The following is a 16,846-nucleotide window of genomic DNA, read 5'->3' on the forward strand; positions in this document are numbered from 1 at the left end:
AAATGACCAGTGGCGATTTATTGCTGGAACTCCGAGAAAATGTCCAAACCACCAAACTCTGTAACATAGTGTCTATTGGGGACACACCTGTCTCCATTACTTCACACCGATCACTCAATACTGTCCGTGGCGTCATCTCAGAAAATGATTTTCTACACCTTACCGAGAAAGAAATGCTGGAAGGGCTTTCCGAAGGTGCTTTAATTGCTTTAAGGTGCTTTAACCCCCGAAGGTGCTTTAATTGTCAACGGTTTGGCCACGGATTACAGAGTTGCCGCGGCCACAAAACATGCGCGAAATGCGCGTCGAAGGACCACCATTCTGAGGAATGCGACGCAGCTCTACGCTGCGCTAATTGTGAAGGAGACCATGCTGCGTACTCCAGGGCGTGTCCGTCCTGGAAGAAGGAAAAGGAAATCATCACCATAAAGACAAAGGAAAACATTCAAAGAAGCCAGAAGACGTTTTGCACTGACAAATACATTCTCTTTCACAGCCAAACCAAACTATGCTGACGTGGCGCGCAGGGGCGGTGCACCACGCAGCACTCCGGCATCTGCCGCGGCCACTCCCACCGCGCCTGTGGTAGTGCCATCAACGCCCCAGGCAGAGACAGCCAAGGCTGCTCTGCCAACTCCAAGCCAAGGAGTGCCGGCCCATGGGCCAGCATCCCGCAGGACTTCCCCCCGTCGGGGGAGGCCTGACACCAACACACCCGCGGCTTCGCGGTCCTCCAGCACCTCTGGTGAGGTGATGGATACAACTACCACTCCGCCCGCTTTGCAGCGGCGGACCGGCTCTCACGAGCGAAGAAAAGATAGAACCCCGGTAACGGGCCCAGAACAGTAAATTCCTTCAGTTCCATTCCCACCCAAAAAACAAACATGATATTTGCAATTCAATGGAACTGTAGAGGAATGTTGAGGAACTACAGTGATATAACTCATATTCTAGGGTCAGTGATGCCTCTAGCCCTATGTCTCCAGGAGACCAATCTTGGTCCACAACATTCAAATATCTTAAAACATTATACAACTTTTAGGCGTGATCGCGAACATGCAAATAGACTCTCGGGAGGCGTCGCAATCATCATCCAAAGCGGCGTCCCGGCTCAAGAAATCAAACTGAAAACAAAACTTGAGGCGGTTGCGGTTAGCGTCATCAGCTACAAAACCATTACAATATGTTCTGTATATCTTCCCCCACACATCACATTAACATGCCAAGATCTAGAAAGCCTGATCGATGAACTGCCGGAGCCATTTCTGGTAGTTGGCGATTTTAACGCTCACTCTCCGTTTTGGGGAAGCGAACGCTGTGACTCTAGAGGCCAAACAATCGAAGATTTTATACTTTCGAATAATGTCTGTCTTTTAAATACGGGAAAAGCCACATATTGCTGTCCAAGCACAGCAAAAATGAGCTCTCTCGATTTAGCTTTCGCATCACCATTACTTTTTAACGATTTTAAATGGGATGTTTTAAATGACCCCATGGGCAGCGATCACTGACCTACCGTCATCAGGCTCTCATCATCCACTCCAATCATCCCCACAAGGCCACGGCGCTGGAAAATTCAGCTCGCCGACTGGTCACTCTTTACAAAAAGTGCCACTCTGGAAAAGGAGTTTTGTGACGACCTTAGCACAGATGAAATTAATAAGTTTACTGAATACATCATATCGGCCGCAACACTCGCTATACCACAAACAACAGGACTTGCACAAAAGAAACACAAAGTGTGGTGGACAAAAGAATGCACATTAGCAAAAAAACAACAAAAGAAAGCCTGGAGCGCTCTGCGTCGATATCCCACTGCAGAGAACCTACTCACCTTTAAGAAGGCAAAAGCCAGAGCGCGGTATGTGCGAAGAAATGCAGAGAAAACCTCTTGGCAGAAATATGTCTCCTCAATAAATAGTTCAATAACATCAAAGAAAATGTGGGAAAAAGTTCGTAAATTTACTGGTGACCATACCCCTTTCACACTTCCTCTCTTGACAGCACCCGGGACACAAACATCTTTAGAAGAACAGGCCAACATACTGGGCGAGCATTTTGCTGAGATCTCAAGCTCATCCAACTACACAAACACATTTCAGAAACACAAAGCAATAGCTGAAAAACAAAAATTTCCATCTGGAGCAGGTGTTCATGAGGATTATAACCAGCCTCTCACACTACAAGAATTAAATAAGGTACTATCTTCTGGCAAAAAGACAGCACCGGGACCAGACAACGTGCATTACGCTATGCTTGCACATCTCTCCGAGGCTGCTGTAGAGGCACTGTTAAAATTCTTAAACAGCTTAAAAAACAGTAGCTGTTCTTTTTTCATTGCGACGAGGCCTACAGGTCGATCCCAATCTATACTTGAATCACACTGCGCTACCAATTAAACTAGAACACAAATTTTTAGGCGTAACTTTCGACAAGAAACTCACATTTCTACCACATATTAACAACCTTAAAAAGAAAGCTTCTCAAGCCCTCAATATATTAAAAGTTCTCTCACGGAAGCGGTGGGGGTCCGATAGAGCAAGCCTTTTACAAATATATCGCTCTCTGGTTCGCTCCAAGCTGGACTACGGGTGCATAGTATATGGTTCGGCAAGAGCATCCTACTTAAAAAGATTAGACCCCATTCATAATCTTGGTCTGCGCCTATCATCTGGAGCATACAGAACGTCACCAGTAGCCAGCCTATACGTTGAAACTAATGAGCCCGCTCTTGAGGACCGAAGAATCGCCCTTACATGCACATACGTCTTAAAAATCCGTTCTCTTCCAAAACATCTCTGTCATCCAGTTGTCACCAAGTGCCCATCTAAAAGATTATTCATCAACAAACCACATTCTATCAGACCATTACTATTGCGCTTTGAAGACAAATGTGAAGAGCTAACAGTACTAGACTGCTTACCGAATATTGCACAAAGGAATGAACATTTACCACCATGGCACAGCCTGCCTTCAGTATGTGACCTCACAATGAGACATTTAGATAAAAAGCAAACGCCAAATGAGTACATATTACAGGAATTCTTTGCACTACAAGAAAAGTATGACACTTACATTGAATTTTATACCGATGGCTCAAAAACAGAAAGTCACGTTGGAAGTGCAGTAATCCAAGGAAAAAACAAACAGATAATGCGACTACCAGAATTCGCATCGGTTTTTACTGCTGAGTGTTATGCCATCTTTGTAGCTGTGGAAAAAATAGTAAGAGAGAATATCAAAAATAGCATCATTTACACCGATTCCCTGAGTATGCTCAAAGCACTGCACTCCAGAAATGCTGCTGAACCCATAATAGGTAACATCATACATAGCATTGTTAAAATCACAAAACAAAAACATAACATTAAATTCTGCTGGGTTCCTAGCCATGTTGGAATCGTAGGTAATGAAAAAGCAGATGTATGCGCTGCACAAGCCCGGAATGGCCAAATAAAACAAGTGAGCATACCGCACAGGGATTGCTTAAAGTTTATCAACAGTAAACTCAGAAATAAGTGGCAGGCCGCATGGCAAGATCACGTAAACAACAAATTAAATTCTGTGAAACCAATTTTAGGGGAATGGCAATCATGTAGGCATCAAGAACGTTTTACCGAAGTTATTTTATGTCGGCTCCGCATTGGACACACCCACCTCACGCACAACTTTCTGCTAGCCAAACAAAACAAACCTCTCTGTGAAATGTGTGGTGCTGAACTAACAGTGAACCACATTTTAATTTCATGCATAAAACTAGAAGAACTAAGAAAGAAATATTTCACAACATTTTACAGGGAAAGCATCCCATTACACCCCATGCTACTCTTAGGTGATCGAGCACTGGTTGATATTTCATGTATTTTTAGGTTTCTCAAGGAAGCCAACGTTTTAAACAAACTCTAAGTATTTTTAGAAAGCTTCACCATTAACAAAAACTCTAACCTTGTGTTTGGCGCAGCATAGCCTCAGTTACTTTTGCGCCATAAAAATCAATATAACTAACTAACTATAAGTGTAGAACTTAGTGCTAACATAGGAACCTGGGAAAGCACTTACCACGGCAGGTGCCACTTTATCTGATTTCGGCTCCTTGATCATGTCATCAGCTGCCTGTATCAATTGATATTAAAAGCACAGTTACCACTGTGTGGTTTTAATTTATTCGCAAAATGAAGAATGTGTTGCATAATGGAAGCTAGCGGTGACAAATATGCATGCTGCAAGTCAAATCCATTTTCTGCTATAGAATTCAACCCTAGACCAAACGCAAGCCATTTTTTTAGTGTTTCACTTCACATTGACTACGTTTTATCTAATATGCACTAAGACAGGTTACAGATGGGTATTTGCAGTTTAATGCATCGCAGTGTTGGGGCTCAATGCCTGATTTAGCGCCAGCAGAAAGGAGTTACAGCACTTGAGATTTTTATTACTATTTTATCGGTGTGAGCATCGCACAGTGATGACCAGTGGCCTTTTGGTCAGAATTATGCTCATAATGCTGCTATCTAGCACCAGCTCAACCATTTGTGCAATTCTGTGGTGAAACTGACTTTTATGCCTAACCTAGACGTCGAAGCACAGTCAGTCAGGCAACCCATATTTTACTCTAGATGCGCTGAAAGCTGGAACTTGTCCAGCGAAGGTACTGTTTGGTGGATGAACAGGGCCGAATAAAATAACAATATATTAAGGTGTGCAAGTCGCATGCATACATACAAGGCAGCAAAAATAAAAATTAAAGTGAATTCACCTAATGCTGTGTGTACACTTATCCAGAAACACCTCTGCCTATGAGGCAGTCACATATTGGTATGTGTGGCGATGATGGAAAAACTCGGCCATCATGCAGTTTTGAAGTGAAACTACCCCTTGCACCAAACTACACAATGGTGTTGTACTTGAAAGTTTCCATTCTGAGCAGTCTGTATTTATTAGCAGTTCAGATATGCCTACATGAATATGAACTTCTCTCACAGCTTGTCGTATCATATAACGAAGATAAAGCATTTAATGACATTAGCGTGACCATGCCCTGCCTTAGTGGATACACTGACGCAAGCTGTACTATCAGGGATAAATCATATTGAATGAAGGTGTTGAAGGCCTAAATTATCTTTCCTCTGGTAACAATATCGGGCGACTAGGTAGCGAGGCGTAGCTACTATAAACATTTTTTCAAAAACTAGCATCCCGCAATCTTTAGTCCCCGACAATACAGATGGTTCCTACTTGATATGCCTGAGCAACTTTCAACAAAAGAGAAAATGTTTAGGAGAGCTTTCATTCGCATTACTTTAGACCTAACAATGATCCGAAATGTCTCATAAGGGCATGATTTAATGACCTAGGAGGGCGCAGCTGTGAGCAATCGATGCCATGACATGCACCCAAATATGCTCCAGAATGTGAAAGTTGTGGACATTAAGTGGTATGCAAGATTTTCACTTACCAAGCAAGCCACATGCTCATCAAGTGGTGTTTCAATATCCTTGTCATCAGACATGGACTGCACAAAAATAACAATTTGACCATTTAATGCTTTCCTTGTAACCCGTGACAATATTTACTGTATGCGTCAAATAAGCCACATTCACTATAAATGCAGGGGCATCATTAATTTCACCCTAGATGAATAACAATGTGTCACTGTAGCTGAAGGAAAGAACTTGTCTGAAAGAAGCGCCCTTTGGTAAGTTAACTACTCTGAAACATAATACCAGCACTCTCTAGTATGCGAATTATGCACCCATGTACAGGAGAGGAAGAGAAAACTTTTCAGGGCATTCACTTAATGCTGCATGTGTACTTATCAAGAAACTCTTATGCCCAACGAGGTAGAGGCCTTTCAATGGTACTTGTTTGGGATGTAACAGTGCAAAAAAAAAAAAGGCAGATTAATTACCTTACTGACTGGGAATAGAGGCTTGTCTGCATTGTAATTTTTCTTATTAGCAAAACAACTATATAAAAATGCCAAACACGTTTCGGTGAGCGCCAAAATATTTTATATGACTCGACAGCCAGTGGGCTATGATGTTACGGGCTATGATTTTACAGAATGCCTGCATATGCCAAACGTAGGACCCAGAAATCAACCGCAGTTGGTCAAAAACGTACTGCATGCAATTTCCGTGAGGTGAAATCATTTCTGGTGCAGAACAAACAGTGGAAGAAGAAATGAAAGTAAAATGCACAGTTCAAGTAGAAAACAGTTGCTCTCACTGTCCTATTAACAGCTGACAGAGAGATGTTCAAAGAAATTCTAACAAGAAAAAACTTTCCACTGAACTCTGTATAGTTGCATGGGGTAACATTAGTAAAAAGTTCCACTAGTTGTTGGGAATTAGCATCCTCAAATGTCATTATGTGCTCTGTACTGAATGCACGACGGGACAAGAATTAACTCGGTCCTGTTCCACAACAGGGCCACTTATGATGTTGCCAACTTGGTCTTGAACAAGGTGAAGCAGCTGGTCAGACGCAGCTCGGGGCCTGCTGAGAAGTAAAGCACCTGTACTATTTGGTAGGCCAGCTTTTGCCAAAAACTTCAAAGTGCGAGGGCTAGCTAAGGCCTTCAGACTCCTGAAGTTGCTGGTCATGTGGCGCTCTACAATCTGCAGCGGGACACCTTTTGCTGATGTGGCCAGCTGCTTAAGCTGACCAATGTTGGACTCAAATGCAAAACAAGAATGTGCCCAAAATGGTCCTTGGTGCACAAGCACTCTGAGGGATGTGCAACAGCTGATGCACATTGAAAGTCATCTGCTTTTCTCCATATAGAAACTGCATATCAACTACAAACTTTACAAGGCAGTTCGTGCTTTCAGCTATGTCATCCAAGGTCACTGTGTCCTGCAGAAGAAGGGCAATACCCTTAACAAGTAATGCAAAATTTTTAAGGTATTGCCGTGGAAAGATGCCTTCCAAACATGGCAATGCAAAATAAAAAAGTCACTGTTGCCACTCTGAGGCTTTCCAGTACTTCCTCAGCAAAACTGAGCACGGAAGATGTCGAACACAACGATGTGGTGTTATAGTGCACAAACGCCCATCTATCGCTGCCACTCTTTCTGGTGCTCCAATGTAGTGCTGCTCCCCTATATCGGAGAGCCAGATCTCAGTTAACTGCCGCGACACACCCAGCAACACACAATGCATATAATCTGGGGTAAAGCCCCAGATTATATGAAAGTGTGAGAGATTAATTAAAGGTGTTAGGCCTTTACACCCTGAACAGGCCGTCCAGTTGTAGCAACCTCGATCATCATCGTCTTTGTGTCTTCAGCAGTCCTGTCAGGCACAACAGTGTTGACGAGGTACTTGACGGTTCCTGTTTGTGTGGTTTTCATTTTTTTCTTACTATGCCAAATTTATAACTTTATAAAGATTTCGCACAGTTCAGTGCTTCAAAATATTGGAACATTTGTTCACAGAAGTATTTCTGAGAATCACTTCTACAATACATTTTTAAAAACTGACGATGTGCAGTTCCCCGCAGGGGGGCGTCTGCAGCATGCAGACGTTGGTGAGTGGCGACACCACGGGGTTAACCCGAGCATCCGCGCTTAGCCGTGCGTGGCATCGCCGTGTCCGGAGAAAAGGGGATCCTGGTGGTTGAGCCGATGCCGAGCGTTTGGACCCTTAAGGCCCCTCGGCGGAGGCAACACACCACTTTGGCCCCAGCTTCCTGTAGACGGCACCCCCGGCCTGACCCGACCGGGGGAAATCGGCAGTCGCCTTTTCCTCTTCTCTCCATCTTTCACTTTCCTATCTTCTTTCTTACAACTTTCCTGTATCCTCCTCCCTTCCTAGTTTTTCCTTTTTTTCCTGGTGGCGAGGGTTAACCTTGTGTGACCAACTACCCTGGGTTGAGTCATATTGGGTTATAGTTGAGGTGTACAGCTGGCGTGGGCAGGACTTGCCTTCAAGTTCCTGTCCCGCCCCCTTCAGGGTTCGTACAAGCTATACAAAAAAAAATTCAAGGATATTCAAGGACTTTCAAGGCCCTTCTAGGAGGTTTTCAAGGACTTGCTACGAAGCTGTATTTCGTAGTTTCGAAACACAAAAGTATTTTCAAAAATAAATATCTTTATTGCACTCAATGTAAAATAACATATCTGTCAAGACACACCAAGGAAAGTTCAAGAGACCTCCTGAAGCTTTGCCTCAATCTCTTTGTTCAGGTTTAACAATTGCTCAGCCTTAGCCTTTGCTGCTTTTCTCATAGAATTTGATTTGATTATGTAAGTGAGGTCATTGGCTGCTTCCGCCTTTTCAGCATAGTTGTCTGCTGATGCAGTCAGATCGCTAATAGCTGCTTCCAGTATCTTCCTTTTTTTATGCTTGACACGTTCTTGTTCCAGCCTTTTCTGGGCTTCCAAGTAAGCACTATAATGATGCCTTGCAGCTGATACCGCCTTCCTCAAATCTTTTGTGATGACAATGTTAAAGATACCACCTGCTTTTTCCACTGCATCGCACACAATTCGTTGTGAGATGTAAGAGAGGCCTTTCAAGTTCTCTACAGAGATCTGTCGGTTTATGCTAAAGCCTCTCTCAACAGTTGCCTGACCATGGCTTAGCACAAGCAAAGATTTTACAACTTTCCACAGCTCTGCATAAGAAGCATTGAACTGCAGAAGTTCACTAAAAAAGGTGTCCAGACTGGTGGCTTTCTCGAAAAGTCGCAGTTGATGTTTTTCTTGCAACAGCTCCGTGCACTCTGCAAGTACAGAGTCTCGATGCTGATCTGTCAGCCTCCCTGCCGCAATGAGTGCTTCCAACACTTTCTTGAGGCCTGCCAGGCACTCATTAGGCCTGCAGCACATTTGTCGAGGGTCAAGCGAGGAAAGGCCTCTAACCACTGGGAACCTCAAGGGGCTCTTCTCAAGGACCTTCTTCGTCACTGCGACTAGGAACTGCTTACACTCACTCCATCTTGAACTGAAATATATCCTTTGCACTTGCATTGCTCTTCTTCAGGATTTGTTCGACTGTGTGACCAACATCCACTTTTTCCAGTGGTGTATGATTCTTTGGGTCCTCTATATCAATTTGCAGCACGCCAGTGATCCTCGTTGCTGAAGACAATGTAGAACACTTGATAAATTTTGTCATTAACTTTCTGACTATCGTGTCCAAGTCTCTTGCAAAAAGAAATAACATCGGTTTGTCAGTTTGGAATTCCATCAGGAATGGCTTCAGTGTGGCAGCAACACTAAGAGCAAAATTCAGCTTTGCCACTACTAATGTGTCCTCAATGAATTCAACAATGTTCTGAAAAGACACACACTTTGGCAGACTCACTTGCTCCCCGCAGGGAGGCGTCTGCAGCATGCAGACGTTGGTGAGTGGCGACACCACGGGGTTAACCCGAGCATCCGCAGGGACATCCCCGCAGGGGGATGATGGTGAACAATGCGTCACCACGGACCCGAGCATCCGCGCTTAGCCGTGCGTGGCATCGCCGGCCGTGTCCGGGGAAAAGGGGATCCTGGTGGTTGAGCCGATGCCGAGTGTTTGGACCCTTAAGGCCCCTCGGCGGAGGCAACACACCACTTTGGCCCCAGCTTCCTGTAGACGGCACCTCCGGCCTGACCCGACCGGGGGAAATCGGCAGTCGCCTTTTCCTATCCTCCCCTCTATCTTTCACTTTCCTATTTCCTTTCTTACAACTTTCCTGTATCCTCCTCTCTTCTTCGTTTTTTCCTTCTTTCCAGGCGGCGAGGGTTAACCGTGTGTGACCAACTACCCTGAGTTGAGTCATATTAGGTTATAGTTAAGGTGTACAGCTGGCGTGGGCAGGACTTGCTCGCAAGTTCCTGTCGCGTCCCCTTGTTGGACTCCATGGTGGGTGGCTGGCACCATGACCGAAAAACATCAATTTTTTATGGCTCCCCCACTTTCCAAACTTGATCGCTCTCTCAAGAGAGGGCGGAACGAAGCAGATGTTTTTTTCCAAAAAAGAAAAGTGAGTTTTCCTAAATACCATGTCATCCATAGTGAAGTAGAAAATAAGCAAGCAAGAATCCTGTCTCCCTTCGTAGTATCAAAGTGTTTGACAGAAGCCTTGGGCATTGGCTACAAGGTATCAAAAATGGCCAGCGGTGACTTACTGCTCGAACTGCGAGACAACATCCAGCACTCAAAACTCGTAAACATTGTGTCTGTTGGAGATATTCCTGTCTCCGTGACTTCACACCGATCTTTGAATACCGTCCGGGGCGTGATATCCGAAAATGATTTTGTCCACATCACAGAAAAAGAGATGCTCGAAGGTCTGAGTGACCAAGACGTGATAGACGTTCACAGAATTAAGATCCGGAAGGATAATAAGGATATAGACACAAAACATATGTTGTTGTTGTGTTGTTGTGTTGTGTTTAATGGCGCATAAGCAACTAAGGCTATCATGCGCCAAGCTCGGGGTAAAGAAAATTGTTTTATATAGGATGTTATACAAAAGACTAAATGAACGGTGGTGTAAAGGGCCTAAAAAGTTAATTCATGCAACCTAGTATAAACGTAAGACAAAAGTTTAGAAGTGACTTATGGTCAAAGCTTTAAAGAGGGTTGGACACCTCAGCAGCCATCCTTGGCTGTGCAAGGATCTCGAGGTCCCCAACCAATGGAATAGGGACCTCAGCCGTCTTCTCGGGAGTGAGAAGGTGGCCGAGGTGCATTAGAATTAAAACAGACCAGTGGGTAAAACACATTTAGAGACACTTAAGAAATCCTGATTCTTTAAGAAAGCTAAAAACATGTGATATATCAACAATTGCATTATCTCCTAAAAGCAGTTTAGGGTGAAAAGGGATGTATTCGTTATAAAATTGAGTAAAGTACTTTTTCCTTATTTTTTCCAATTTCGTACAAGAGAATAAAATGTGGTTAATCGTAACTTCAACTCCGCATTCCTCGCAAATAGGTTGATCTTTTTTTGTCAGTAGGAAATTGTGTGTCAGGTGAGTGTGTCCTATGCGAAGACGACAAAGAATGACTTCTTTGAAGCGTTCTTGGTGGGTGCAGGATTTCCATTCTCTTAAAACTGGTTTTATGAAGTGTAGTTTGTTGTTGGCTTCATTGTCCCAGGCAGACTGCCATTTTTTCTTTATTTCACAAAGTACCGAGTTCATGCAATCTTGCTTGCTACGAGCCTGCGCAGCGCAGAGGTCTGCTCTCTCGTTGCCTTTAATTCCGACGTGACTCGGCACCCAACAAAGTTTTATGTTTTTTCCTTGAGCTATGGCTTTTGCTATGTTGTGTATGATGTCACCGAGAATCGGAGTAATTGCATTTCTAGAAAGGAGAGCTGTAAGTAAACTAAGAGAGTCTGTGTAAATTATACTGTTTCTGAGGTTTTCATTTAATACTTTTTTTACGGCTAAGCCTACAGCATAACATTCGGCTGTGAAAATTGATGCACACTGTGGAAGTCTGATTATTTCTTTCTCATGACCCCGTACTACTGCACTTCCTACGTAGGCATCTGTTTTTGAACCGTCCGTATAAAAGTCCGTAAAACCATTGTATTTTACCTCGAGTGCGAGAAATTCTTGTACTATATGTTGTTGTGGGGTTTGCGTTTTGTGAAACTGTGTAAGAGTGAAGTCGCATATTGGAGGAAAGTTGTGCCATGGAGGTAGTGGCTCTCCTCTGAGCGCAATGTTAGGCAACGTGTTTAGTACCCCGAGACTCTCGCACATCTCTTCAAAACGCAGGAGGAGTGGCCTGGTAGTTTGTGGTTTGTTATTAAAAAGTGTTCTGGATGGACACTTTGTAACTATTTCGTAACAGATATGTTTCGGTAGGGAACGGATTTTTAGAATGTATGAGCATGTGAGCATGATTTGTCTGTCTGTAAGTGATGGTTCATTACATTCAACATAAAGACTGGTTATAGGCGACGTCCTATAAGCACCAGTTGAAAGACGTAAACCTAAATTGTGCACTGGGTCAAGGCGCTTCAAGTACGAGGGTCTTGCTGAACCATATATTATACTACCATAGTCTAATGAGGATCGTACCACGGAACGATAAATTTTTAGAAGGCTTACTCTGTCAGAACCCCAGTGTTTATGCGAAAGGACTTTGAGTATGTTTAGTGATCGGGAAGTTTTCTTTTTTAACGCGTTAATATGAGGCAGGAAAGTGAGTTTTCTGTCAAATGTTATGCCTAGAAATTTATGTTCATTTTTTACGGGTAAATCTATTTCGTTCAGGTGTAGGGTGGGGTCTGCCTGTAAGCCTCGTTTGAGTGAAAACGGAATGGCCACTGTTTTCTGTGGTGAAAATCGGAAACCGTTTTTGTCTGCCCATGTTGTCAGTTTATTTATTGTCAGCTGTATTTGTCTTTCACATGTTGATATGTTGGAGGATGTGTAAGCTATCTGGAGGTCGTCCACATAAAGTGAATACATAACAGACCTTGGTATTATTTTGTTAAGAGAATTCATTTTTACAATAAAAAGAGTTGTGCTTAAAATGCACCCTTGAGGCACTCCATTTTCCTGAATAAAATCCCTCGAAAGGGTTGAGCCTAGACGGACATTAAATGAACGGTTAGATAAAAAGTCTTTAATGGAGTTCAGCATTCTGCCACGGATGCCAAGTTCAGCTAAGTCCTGGAGGATCCCGAACCTCCAGGTTGTATCATATGCTTTTTCTAAATCAAAAAAGACTGCAAGACAGTGTTGTTTGTGTATAAAAGCTTCTCTGACTGTATTTTCGAGACGGACTAGGTGATCTGTAGTTGAGCATCCCTTTTTAAAACCACACTGGTGGATATCAAGAAGTTCACAGGATTGAAGAACAAAGGTTAGTCGTATATTTAGAACACTTTCGAAGGATTTGGCGAGGCAACTGGTCAGGGCTATGGGTCTATAACTGCTAGGAGAGGTTGGGGGTTTACTAGGTTTAAGAAACGGCACAATAATAGCTTTTTTCCAGGCTTCAGGTATTTTTCCCGATATCCAAACTGTGTTAAAGAACCTTAAAAGTGCTTCTACGGCAGGTTGAGAGAGATGGGCCAGCATTTCGTAGTGGATTTGGTCGGGTCCTGGAGCGGTTTTTTTTCCAGCAGACAGTACTGTATTTATTTCTTGGAGGGTAATCACACTGTTATATTTTTGGTTTGCCCCTCCACTAGTTGGAAGTCTTTGTTTTTCGGCTGTGTTTTTGTATTTTAAAAAAGACTGTGTATAGTGAGATGAACTTGAGACTGCAGCAAAATGTTCCCCTAATATGTCTGCCTGTTCCTCTATGCTTGTTTGTGTGCCGGGTGTTGTTAAAAAAGGAATTGTGAATGGTGAAAAGGTGCCATTTAATTTTCGAACCTGCTCCCACATTTTTTTAGATGGGATCTGACTGTTGATAGATGAAACATAATTTTGCCATGAAGCTTTCTCGGCACTGCGACGGACGTACCGAGCTTTAGCTTTTGCCTTTTTAAAATTCAAGAGATTTTCATGTGTCGGATATCTGCGGAATTTACCCCACGCTCTATTTTGCTGTTTTTTTGCTTCTTTACATTCCTTTGTCCACCATACTTTATGGTTTTGTCGCGCTACTCCTGACGACTGAGGAATAGCTGTGAGTGCGGCAGTTATGATACAGTTAGTGAACTTTTCGTTTATCTGGTCGATGGAGAGATTATCTAAAAGTATATTTTCTAAATTTGCATTTGCTCTAAAAAGCGACCAGTCGGCGAGGTGAAGCTTCCAGCGCCGTGGCCTTGTGGGGATTATTTCTGGTGTGGATGTTAAAGTGATTAGTACAGGGAGGTGATCACTGCCATAAGGGTTGTCAATAACGTCCCAGCTAAAATCGTTAAAAACAGAAGGTGAACTAAAAGACAAATCTAGACAGGTCATTTTACCTGAGGCAGGGGAGCAGTATGTGGCTTTTTCTGTATTTAAAAGGCATACACTATTTGTGAGGATAAAATCTTCGATTATTTGACCCCTAGAGTCATAGCGCTCACTTCCCCAAAAAGGGGAGTGAGCGCTAAAATCCCCGACTACTAGATATGGTTCTGGCAGTTCATTGATGAGTTCCTGTAGGTCACGGACTGTTAATGTTATATGTGGAGGAAGATATACAGAACAGATAGTTATAGTTTTGTAGCTGACAATGCTGACCGCAACTGCCTCCAGTTTTGTTGTGAGTCTGATCTCTTGAGCAGGGACGCCGCTTTGTACGAAAATCGCGACGCCTCCCGAGAGTCTATTTGCCTGCTCACGATCTCGTCTAAAAGTTTTATAATGATTCAGGATGTTCATATGTTGTGGACCTAGATTGGTTTCCTGGAGACATAAGGCTACGGGTGACATTGACCCTAAAATGTTTTTTATGTCATCGTAATTTCTCAACAATCCTCTACAGTTCCACTGAACTAGAAAAGCCATGTTTATGTTTGGGGTAGGGACAATAAAGTGTTTACTTATTTTCTGGGCCCGTTATGAGGGCCCTGTCCTTCTTCCGCTCAAGAGAGCTGTTCCGCCGCTGTAAAGCAGGCGGGCTGGGGGTTAGATCCATCACCTCGTCAGAGGTGCTGGAAGACTCCGGTGAAGCCGCGGGCGTGTGGGGTTCAGGCCTCCCCCGACGGGGGGAAGTCCTGCGGGATGCTGGCCCATGGGCCGGCATTCCCTGCTTTGGGGTTGGCAGAGCAGCTTTCGCTGTCTCTGCCTAGGGCGTGGGTGGCACTGCCACAGGCGCGGTGGAAGTGGCCGCGGCAGGTGCAGGAGTGCTGTGTGGTGCTACGCCCCTGCGCACCACATCAGCGAAGTTTGGTTTCGCTGTGAAAGAGAAAGTGTTCGTGACTGCGAATCGCTTTCTTGCTTCTCGAAATGATATATTCTCCTTTGTTTTTATGGTGATTATTTCCTTTTCCTTCTTCCAGGACGGACATGCCCTGGAGTACGCAGCATGGTCGCCTTCACAGTTAGCGCAGCGTAGAGCTGCGTCACATTCCTCAGAATGGTGGTCCTTTGACGCGCATTTCGCGCAAGTTTTGCGGCCTCGGCAACTCTGTGATCCGTGTCCAAACCGTTGACAATTAAAGCACCTTCGGGAGTTAGGGATATAGTGTCTAACATTTACTTTGAGGTATCCAACGTCGATGGTTTCTGGCAATGTGCATGTGTTGAAAGTCAGGACCAGGTGTTTGGTATCTACATCTTTGTTGTCCTTGCGGATTTTGATTCGGTACACATCAATGACGTTTTGATCGGAAAGGCCTTCCAGCATTTCTTTTTCTGTGAGATGTAGAAAATCATTTTCGGAGATGACGCCACGGACAGTGTTGAGGGATCGGTGTGCTGTGATGGAGACAGGTGTCTCCCCCATACACACTATGTTTGCGAGTTTGGAAGTTTGAACATTACCTCGGAGTTCCAGCAATAGATCGCCGCTGGCCATTTTTGATACTTTGTAGCCGGGGCCCAAAGCTTCTGTTAAGCATTTCGATACGATGAAGGGGGATAGAATTCTGGCCTGTTTATCTTGCACTTCACTGTGGACGACATGGAATTTGGCGAATGTTGGTTTCTTTTTGGAAAAAAAGTACTCTGCTTCGTTCCGCACTCTTTTAAGAGAGCGATCAGGTTTGGAAAGGGGGGGGAGCCATAAAAAATTGATGTTTTTCGGTCATGGTGCCAGCCACCCACCATGGAGCCCAACAAGGGGACGCGACAGGAACTTGAAAGAAAGTCCTGCCCACGCCAGCTGTACACCTTAACTATAACCTAATATGACTCAACTCAGGGTAGTTGGTCACACACGGTTAACCCTCGCCGCCAGGAAAAAGAGGAAAAAACGAAGAAAAGAGGAGGATACAGGAGAGTTGTAAGAAAGGAGATAGGAAAGTGAAAGATGGAGAGGAGAACAGGAAAAGGCGACTGCCGATTTCCCCCGGTCGGGTCAGGCCGGAGGTGCCGTCTACAGGAAGCTGGGGCCAAAGTGGTGTGTTGCCTCCGCCGAGGGGCCTTAAGGGTCCAAACGCTCGGCATCGGCTCAACCACCAGGATCCCCTTTTCCCCGGACACGGCAATGCCACGCACGGCTAAGCGCGGATGCTCGGGTCCGTGGTGACGCATTGTTCACCATCATCCCCCTGCGGGGATGTCCCTGCGGATGCTCGGGTTAACCCCGTGGTGTCGCCACTCACCAACGTCTGCATGCTGCAGACGCCTCCCTGCGGGGAACAAAACATATGATCCTGACGTTCAACACTAGCACACTGCCCGACACAGTCGAAGTAGGATATCTGAAAGTTAACGTAAGACCATACATTCCCAACCCTCGCCGATGTTTCAACTGCCAAAGGTTCGGCCACGGCTCACAAAGTTGCCGCGGTCGGAAAACGTGCGCGAAGTGCGCCTCGAAGGATCATTCTGATCAATGTGACGCAGCCCCGCACTGCGCAAACTGTGACGGAGACCATGCAGCATACTCCAGGGCGTGTCCGTCCTGGAAAAAAGAAAAGGAGATAATCACCATAAAGACAAGGGAAAACATTTCATTTCAAGAAGCGAGAAGGCGTTTCGCAGTCACCAACTCATTCTCCTTCACAACAAAACAAAACTTCGCCGATGTGGTGCGTGGGCGCGGCGCACCACACCAGGCTTCGGCACCCGTCCAGGTCACACGCAGTGAGCCTGTGGCGGTGCCATCCGCGCCCCAAGGCAGAGCAGCTAACGCTGCTCCGCCAACTGCAATCCAGGCTGCGCAGACCCCCGGGTCGGCGGGCCTCAAGACCTCTTCCCACAGGTCGAGGTCAAACTCGAACGCGACCGTGCCTCCTGCACGGTCGTCCAGCGCCTCCGCAAGGCGATGGACACGG

General features: G+C 44.9%; 1 long non-coding RNA gene and 2 pseudogenes across 3 annotated transcripts in view; all 3 read right to left on the bottom strand.

The window, feature by feature from the left end:
* Positions 1 to 16,846, bottom strand: part of LOC149367889 (uncharacterized) — a 196,201-nt gene that overhangs the window by 10,547 nt on the left and 168,808 nt on the right. The window contains exon 3 of one of the 2 annotated variants that reach the window (XR_016285198.1): positions 4,510 to 5,512. The exons of the other annotated variant lie outside the window; for it this stretch is intronic. This is a non-coding gene — a long non-coding RNA (uncharacterized LOC149367889). Of the gene's footprint in view, positions 1 to 4,509; positions 5,513 to 16,846 lie in introns of those variants that run through there. 2 annotated transcript variants of the gene reach the window in all.
* On the bottom strand, positions 3,029 to 7,289 carry LOC149367890 (uncharacterized; annotated as a pseudogene). The gene is made up of 2 exons (XR_016285196.1): positions 5,456 to 7,289; positions 3,029 to 4,113 (listed from the first exon to the last, which is right to left on the bottom strand). The product of XR_016285196.1 is annotated as an uncharacterized LOC149367890 (transcript).
* The window catches only part of LOC149367891 (uncharacterized), a 31,672-nt pseudogene continuing 22,176 nt past the window's right edge, over positions 7,351 to 16,846 (bottom strand).

Source organism: Amblyomma mixtum, chromosome 1, assembly GCF_055824585.1.
Source record: "Amblyomma mixtum isolate Tamu chromosome 1, ASM5582458v1, whole genome shotgun sequence".
Lineage (NCBI taxonomy): Eukaryota > Metazoa > Arthropoda > Arachnida > Ixodida > Ixodidae > Amblyomma > Amblyomma mixtum.